Below are 9,499 nucleotides of genomic sequence, written 5' to 3' on the forward strand. Positions count from 1 at the left end.
GGTCTGAGAAAGTAAAACAATTTTTTGTGTGTGCATTACTGTATCTGCTACTTAAAATATGCCTTCAAGGTGTATTCTGCTGAATCCTATGGCTGGATAATGCAAATGTATGTCGTTTTTAATGCAAAATGATACCTGACAATGTGTGATACTTATTCTACAGCACCTAACAGCAGCAAGTATCCCAGAAGATACTCTAATGTTTTTCATTCAGTCTTCATTTTATAAGAGACGCTGCAATCAATTCTCTCTAGTCACTATAGCTGTTCTTTAAGTTTTCCTGTAAAAGACTGTACGTACAAATGGAGAAAAACAGCATAATTATTACTACATAATTGTAGTTTTTGTTCATTGGGTCCATTATGTTTGTATATACTCACTGTGTTTTGTTCTCTAACATTTTTGAGTATATTTTGACCAATTCCTACCTGTATTAGATTTTGTCCATGTTAGTATCCCCCTGCAGTGTTTTATTCCTGGAGTGTACACAATGCTTTATTACCTTGACCAAATACATATCTTCCTACATTGAGTGTTTTCTTGCTTTTTGTAGACTTTTCTAGTTCACTTAGGTACAGACAGTGTCTTGTATGGTATGTTCTAAAGCACTGACACATGTTGACAAACAACGTACCAATTGCGTGGTTGTGTAATTTGCTTTCATAGACACTGTCACTTTTATAGTTTTAAAATTTTTGCTAATTAAATCACATGATTTGTTACCTTTGGTTACTTGATTATTTCTGTAGGATGATTCCATTGTGTTTAATAATTTGCGTGCTGGACTGTATGTGTAAGAACTTGCTGCAGTGTCGAACATGTTTGCAGATACACAAACATTATACATTTTTCTCAGTGAAAGGAAGTGTACATGCTGATGATTTGCATGATTCAAGTTTACTTTAATTTTAATCCACTAAACAATTTACAAAATATAACTCAACCATATGTAAATATTGTCTAATCATAAATACATATTTGGAGTAGAAGGAATTCTCAAGTAAAAATTTGTTCAGTTGGTTTTTAAAATTGTTTTTATTGCCTCATTACCTTTAATTTACAATGGAGATCATCAAATATTTTTATGACTGTGTACCTTGCTCCTTTCCATATAGTAATAAGGTTAAGTTGTAGATAGTTGAGCCATTTTTGATCCTGGTGTTGTATTTGTGGATGTTGCTATTATTTTTAAATCATGCCACATTTTTCTCAGTAAATTTCATAAGAGAGTAAATGTATTGTTAGGCTCGCCTGCATGACCTTCATTGCTGGACACCTTACAACATGTTTCTGTGCAATTAATAATTTACTGAGGTGCTACCCAAAATATCTTTGAATTTCATTCTAAAAATCATAAAACTATACCTATATTCTAATGTCCTTTATCACCTTCAAAGTAGTCACCTTGGGCATGTATGTAATGATCCCAACATTGTTCTCAATTTTGGAAGCACTCTTGGAAGTCCACAAGGTGAAGGGTGCTCAGGACCCATTGTGATTCCACTTGGATGTCTTCAGTCGAGTCAAAACAGTGCCCTTTCAACGTGATTTTCATCTTCAGGAAGAGGCACAAGTCACACAGGGTTAGATTTGGTGAGTGGGGAGGGTGGGGTTGTTTTTGGCCAGGAATTCCTTCACAACAGGCGAGATGTGCGAGAGTGTATTGTTATGGTGCAACACTCATCTTTCTTTTTCCACAACTCTAGCCATTTGTGCTGAACATTTTCCTTCAGTCACCTCAAAATCTCACAATAAAACTGCCTGTTGAGTCTGAACAGGTGGAACACACTCCTTATTGACTATTCTCCGAATGCCAAAAAAAAAAAAAAAAAAATTATCAGCATGAACATCTTGTTGCTGTGAACGTGTCAAGCTTTCTTCAGCCTTGCAGAAGATGGGATCTTCCATTGTGATGATTACTGCTTCATTTCAGGGTCATAACCACAAGCCCAAGATTCATCACCTGTTATGTCTCTGGATAAGAATTTTGGACACTCCTGATCTCTTTGTTGTAGCTTATTGCATGTCTAAATCCTGAGATTTCTTTGTTTAATGCTGAGAAGGTGGTGGCCAAACTTCATAGCAATTTCTCTCATGTTCAGTTAAACAGCTGGAATTTGTTGACATGCCAGTCTTCACGGCTCATGCCACGCACTTTCATGATCATTTCCGGTGTTGTGCATGTTGACAGTCAACCATAATGTTTGTCATTTCTACAGATTCTAGGCCTTCCTTGAAGTGCTTGAACAATTTAATGTTCTTGCTTGATTCACTGCACTCCCACCAAATGCCTCTGTCAGCTTGTGGCAGGTTTCAGATGCAGTTCTCTTCAACTTGAAACAGAATATAATGCAAGACTGTTGCTCCTTCACATCATCCATTTCACAATTTTGAGAAGCACTGACACATGTGCTGACATGCACCGCAACAACTCACAACTTCCTGCACCAGATGACACAACTTGGTGTGCCACAGTAATTGAGATGTGTACCTTGGAACAGCTAGCATCAGAATGTCGTACTGTTACTGGTTTGACTGGCACAATGAACTTCTCAGATAGTTTGTGTGCACCTTGTGTGTATAAGTGATGACTTGCTCCAGAAAATTGTTTCATATGCTATTAACAAAAGGAAGTAAACCAATTTTCTGATGCTTTCACTATCCAAATTATTGATACTATTGATATTGTCTGCAAGGTCATTAATAAACAACATAAACAGAAAGGATCAGAACACACTTTCCCGGGACACACCTGAAATTACTTCTACATTCATTGATGACTACACATCCAGATAATGTACTATGTTGACTGTAAAAAGAAGTCCACAGTTCAGTCACAAATTTCACTTGATACTCTATATGATTTTACTTTCAATAATAAGCATAGGTGTGGTACTGAGTCAAAGACTTTTTGTAAGTCAAGAAATATGGCATCTGTGTGACTGACATGATTTACGGCTTTCAGGATGTCATGTGACAAAGGCAGGAATTGTATTTCACATGATTGATGTTTTCAGAATCTGTTGTGGTTGGCACGGTAGTCATTCTGTAAGAGATATCTCATTACATTTAAGCTTGGAATATGGTCTAAGATTCTACTACAAACTGGTGGCAAAGATATTGATCAGTAGTTTGGTGGGTCACTTCTGCTACCCTTCTTGTAGACTAAGGTGACCTATTCCTTCGTTCAACTCCTGAACACAGCTTTTTGTTTGAGGCATCTGTGGTATATTGTGGTTAAAAGAGGTGTTACATTAGTTGTAAATTTGGTATTGAATGTGATAGGTATTCCATTGGCCTGTGGAGATTTGTTCAGTTTTAATAATATCAGCCATTTCTCAACACAGCTGTCACTAATATCTATTTCCCTAATATTTGCAGTGGTGTGAGAATTAAACTGTAGCAAAAGTCCTGGATTGAAAATAAAGGTCACAATTTTTGTTTTTGTTTGGCTGCTCTCAATTGCAGTTCCTGTCTCCTCCATGAGTGTCTACGACACTAATTTTGGGTGTTGTGAAAGATTTTTTAATAGTATTCTGCTACATTATTTGTTGAACCCTTCATGCATTGCCACCTTGCAGGCAAATATGTTTCATTCAGCATATTTCTGTCTGTAGCTCTATGGTATATTTTATATCTATTATGCAGTAATCGGTTTCCATAGAAGTTTCTTTACTATGACCGCATGTTGTACACTTGTAATACAAGTAGTAATTTGCTTCTACCCAGATTTATTGTGGAAACTGCAAGAGCTACATAAGAGTACCTGTTGCCTTACTATGGGTTAAAATGAAGTGAACCATTTACTCATTGTATATTCAGAATGATACACATTGAGTTTCCCTAAAAGAATGTTGTCATTTGGGTAGTAGAGTGCCATAGAGAGGTTACAAAAATTCCAAGTAGGAAAAATTTTGTCATTCACGTCTTTTAATTCGTATGAAGATAGTAACTGTTCTTGAAAGAACAGATACCATTGATGACCGTGCAGCTTCTCTTAGAATAAATGATAATTAATTGATACCCTCAGCTGCCGACAGGTGTTGTTGATATTCCTCGATGGGGACAGCTGAAAATGTGTGCCCCGACTGGGACTCGAAGCTGGGATCTCCTGCTTACATGGTAGATGCTCTATCTATCTGAGCCACCAAGGACGCAGATGAATAGCGCGACTGCAGGGACTTATCCCTTGCACGCTTTCCATGAGACCCACATTCCCAACTGTCCACAATCTACATACGTAATGTTCCTAACAGATATTTGCCCATCCAATCATTACTCATGCCAACTAGGTGACAATTCCCGTAAGAGTTCGGGCAACCTGTGCGCATTTGCACAGACAAAGTTCAATGGCTGGGTAGCCTCTAACTATATATGAAGATAATAACTGTTCTCGAAAGAACAGATACCATTGATGACCATGCAGCTTCTCTTAGAATAAATGATAATGAATTGAAATCCTCAGCTGCTGACAGGTGTTGTTGATATACCTCAATGGGGACAGCCAAAAATGTGTGCCCCAACTGGGACTTGAGTCCAGGATCTCCTGCTTACATGGCAGACACTCTATCCATCTGAGCCACTGAGGACACAGATGAATTGCGCAACTGCAGGGACTTATCCCTTGCACTCTTCCCGTGAGGCCTACATTCCCAACTGTCCACAATCTACATACATAATGTTCCTAACAGGTCTTTGCCCATCCACTCATTACTTGCAGAACTAGGTGACAATTCCCATAAGAGTTCGGGTAACCTGTGCACATATCAACAACATATGTCGGCAGCTGAGGGTTTCAATTGATTATCATTTATTCTAAGAGAAGCTGCATGGGCATCAATGATATCTGTTCTTTCAAGAACATTTACTCTCTTCATATATAGTTAAAGGCTACCCAGCCATTGAACTTCATCTGTGTGAATGCACACAGGTTGCCTGAACTCTTACAGGAATCGTCACATAGTTGGTGCGAGTAATGAGTGGATGGGCAAATATCTGTTAGGAACATTATGTATGTAGATTGTGGAAAGTTGGGAATGTGGGTCTCACAGGAAGCATGCAAGAGATAAGTCCCTGCAGTCATGCTATTCATCTATGTCCTTGGTGGCTCAGATGGATAGAGCGTCTGCCATGTAAGCAGGAGGTCCTGGGTTCGAGTCCCAGTCGGGGCACACATTTTCGGCTGTCCCCATCGAGGTATATCAACAAAACCTGTTTGCAGCTGAGGGCTTCAATTAATTATCATTTATTTTAATTCATAGTCGATAAAATGATAGATGGCATGTTCAGCAGAGGTGCTCTTTTGTAGCCCAAATTGTGACTGATTGAGAATCTCATAGTTGCCGATATATTCATCCATTCTGAAGTACCTTTTCCAAGGCCTTTAAGGAGTAAGAGTTCATAATTATTAACATCCATCATTATACCTGCCTTAAAGATTACTCTATTTATCTTTATTGATTTATATATTTCAAATCCTGTATACTTACTTAGTGAGACACTGGGATGTAGGAAGAGTCAAAAAATACTTACAAAAATTACTTCAAATATTATTATGAGGTACATAGAATATAAGAAATATAAAGTAAGAAACTGTTCATTCAACATGGTACAAGGCAGAAGATACTTAACACAGTGATAATGAAATAAAGAGTGTAACATGAACAAATAAGATAGGTTAACAGACATTTAAAAGAAAATTGAGACTTTGTATAAATAAAGCATGAATAATTAGTCAATAATTAATAGATTCTACTGAATTACATTAGATTATATTTATTAAATAACTGTATGGGTTACAGTCAAAAGTGTGCTGGCATAAGGTTGATTCCATTTAACCTTCAAAATTAGGTGACAGTTAATGAGGATTACATTACTCAAAGGTACAGCACTGCAGATTTAACAACAATTAGTAGATGTTTTCCCTTTTTGTTTAGATAATCATCTGAAGTATATATGGATTTTTCTTTTAGGAATTATTTAAGAAGGCATATTAAGTTTTGACTGTTCATCGACAACAGATGTAATGTGGGGGGAAAGAGTATTGAACACTTGTGTGATAGTGCGGTGCACTCCTTTGTGCATCATGCTAAGGTTCTTTAATTCACAATGTAGGTCAAGCTTTCTCCTTATATTGTGATTGAGATATGAAATGTTTGATTTTTACAAACCACCTCATCAGGGAGTCTATATATTGGGATAATGTCATCAAAATTCCTGATTTTCTAAACAGGTTTCTGCATGAAGTTCTGTGGTGAACCATGCACATGATTCTTATTACTCTGTTTTGAGTAGTGAACATCATTTTTTGTTGCCTGTAGCTGGGTTGCCCAGAATATAATGCAATAATATAACAGTGAGTGGAAGTAGCTAAAGTATGCAGTTCTTGACAGCATCAGTATCACAAATAGAAGTAAAAATATGGACAGCAGAAGAGGTTGAACTAAACTTTTTTAGATTCCACCCTCATTAAGTCTTGATCATTATATTTAATGTTAACCTCTTCCAGCATTTTTCTCCCACATGGAAATGCGCAATGCCTTACTTTAGTTGTCAGAGATACATTGTGAAAATAACTACACCAGAAACACAAAATTTGAATATTTTGTGTGAAATATTATAAACCTCCATGCATTTTTTTTTCTTGTAGGAGAGTTCATTATATTCTTTGTTTCCCCAGTAGGAGTTGAAATCAGATTGACTGAATGCTTGTGGTACTAATTCACTTGTACACTGCAGTGATACAAATTTGAAAAATGCTGAGGAATCAGAGATTGTTACATTCAGGTTAAAAAAAGAAAGTGCAAATGTTGCCATGAAAAAGTTAGTAGTGATTCATGCTTCCATAGCAAGATCAATGTACAAAGTGCACAACAACTTCCACCAGCAGAACTTATGGAAAGATCTTGCCAAGAACCTGAGAAAATTGTGGTCGTATGTAAAATCACTAAGTGAGTGAAAGGCTTCTATCCAGTAAGTCATCAACCTATCAACCTTCATGTGTGCAGTACAATACAGCAAAAGGAACCATGAAGTTTTAAATTTCACATTTAAGAAACCATTCACACAGGAGGATCATACAAACAAACTGTTGTTTGACTGTTGCACAGACTCACACTTGAAACACACAGAAATAGGCATACCTGGCATAGAGAACCCACTGAAAGAGTTGAAAACAAAGGTATCTCTAGGTCCCAATTGAATCCCAGTTTGGTTTTACAGAGAGTACTCTGCAGCAGTGGCCCCTTACTTGCCTTGCATTTAACATGAATCCCTCACCCAGTGCAAGGTCCCAAGTAACTGGAAAAAGTGCAGATGACCCCTGTATATAAGAAAGATTAAAAAATGGACTTGCATCATTACAGACCAATATCTTTTAACACTGGTTTCTGCTGAATTCTTGAACATATTCTAAGTTGGAATAGAAGAAATTTCCTTGTGCTATAAAAGCTTATGTCTGCAAATCAGCATGGATGTAAAAAGCATCACTTGTCTGATACTCAGCTTGCCATTTTCTCACGTGATACCCTGAGAACCGTGGATAAAGAGCACCAGGTAGATTACGTATTCCTAGATTTCTGGAAAACATTTGATATGGTGCTCCACTGCAGTCTGTTGATGAAGGTTTGAGGATATGGATTAGTTTCCCTGATATGGGAGTCACTCAAAGACTTCTTAAGTAAAACCTGTGCGGATAAAAATCATACGTCAAGATCATAATTTTTTCTTTATCAATTACCAGTTTTCGACCACTGGCACACCATCTTCAGATCTAAAATACAGAAAATTGCATATAAAAATGAACAATACAGAATACATTCAATATTTTAATTTCCATTATGCAATACATACCAGTCTAAATGTTGTTCAGTTTGTGACGATCACTACACATTGTCATATTCCAAGTTGCCTTAGTTGAATAAAAAATCACACAGGCATAATGGGAAAATATTAAAATGTGCCACAATAAAAACATGCAAAAATGTATGGTGAGTGATATGAAAAATGTAAATTGACAACATTAATCTCCAATCAAATATTGTTACAGTGCTCATATTGCAAACATGTGTAAAAATGGTTGATGGCAGTGATAGGTGTATCACCTGTGAGTGCATGTAGACAAGATATCATTTCTAATATTCATAACAGGAACAAGTAAGTGTGTGCATGACAGCCATCAGTCAACTCGTTGAGGTGTAGCATCATGGTTATGCTTCATATAAAAGCTGTGAATAGCTAAAAGTTACACAATGTTGTGACCTGATGCTTGGGTGTGAAGTATAAATGTCACTAATATATCCATTACCAAAACAGCAATAATTAATGAAATAGATATGTAAATGGTAGTAAATACATTAGGTGTCAATTACAATTATAAGTAGCCTTACATCAGTGCCATAGACATAGAAAAAAAAAAAGAAAAATTATCAGCTGATCGTAAGCTAAAGGATAACACATAACTATTTCAATCCTGTAGTTAAGGCAAGATCTGGAAGGCATAAAAAACAAAGGGCAGATAATCATCCAAATGTATCTCAAGGTCAATGTGTTACATGCATAAACCTCTAGTAGTAATTCATGGTCTAGGTGCTTCAAACAATGGATGCTCTGTGTTAAGATTTAATACAAAATTATAATATTTGCATAAAAGTGTAACAGAAAAACCAACAACATAAGGTATAAGCACATCCTAATATATATCCACTAATGTGCTGCATGTGACTAACCCACATGTGACTAACCTCATTATGGAAATTTTAGCTATTCACTGCTTGTGTGTGAAGCATAAATTCTTGAAGTACTTTACATGGCATCAATGTACGGGGTATGTCCACAAAGTAAGTTCCATTTGGTTATATAAAACAAATGTGTACAGATACAGAAAAAATATTTATTGTATAAAATCTACAACTGTTAAACTACTTTTCTACATAGGTCCTGAAATTTTGTAGGCACTTGTCATAGCGCGGCACAAGTTTTTGTATGCCTTCTTCATAGAAGGTTGCCTCCTGTGTGTTCAGCCATGTGGTAACATGTTCTTTCAGCTTGTCATCATCGTTGAGTAACAATTTCATGAATTAGTGATCATGAGATTTGCAGAACTTCCATAGCAAGGGCACTAAGTGTAAACTTGCCATTGTGCCTTATCTTCTCTTCAATTGTGCGAACCAGTTCATCAGTAACCATAGATGGGTGTACACTTCATTCTTCATTGTGCACTTGATCATGTCCTTCATTGAACAGTCTGACCCATCTTATAACCATTGAATCACTCATAGCATTTTGTCCGTAAACCTTGCAGATTTGCCAATGAATTTCCTTTGGTTTAACTTTCTTTGCATTTAGAAAATGAATCACAGCTCTGATTTCACATGCGGCAGCATTTTCAATTACAGCTGACATTATCAAGAAGCACTACGAAGCATACTTTGACAGCAGCGATCTGAAAATGATGTACATGTCTTCTCCTTGAGTCAGAGTAACTGCCGTACATGATCAG

The 9,499-nt window shown here is 36.7% G+C and overlaps 1 non-coding gene across 1 annotated transcript; it reads left to right on the top strand.

Moving 5' to 3' along the window:
- Window positions 1–5,097: 5,097 nt before the first annotated feature.
- Window positions 5,098–5,171, top strand: Trnat-ugu. Its single transcript has one exon. It is a non-coding gene; the product is annotated as a tRNA-Thr (tRNA).
- The last annotated feature ends 4,328 nt before the right edge of the window (window positions 5,172–9,499 follow it).

Source organism: Schistocerca americana, chromosome X (assembly GCF_021461395.2).
Source record: "Schistocerca americana isolate TAMUIC-IGC-003095 chromosome X, iqSchAmer2.1, whole genome shotgun sequence".
In the NCBI taxonomy this organism is placed as follows: Eukaryota; Metazoa; Arthropoda; class Insecta; order Orthoptera; family Acrididae; genus Schistocerca; species Schistocerca americana.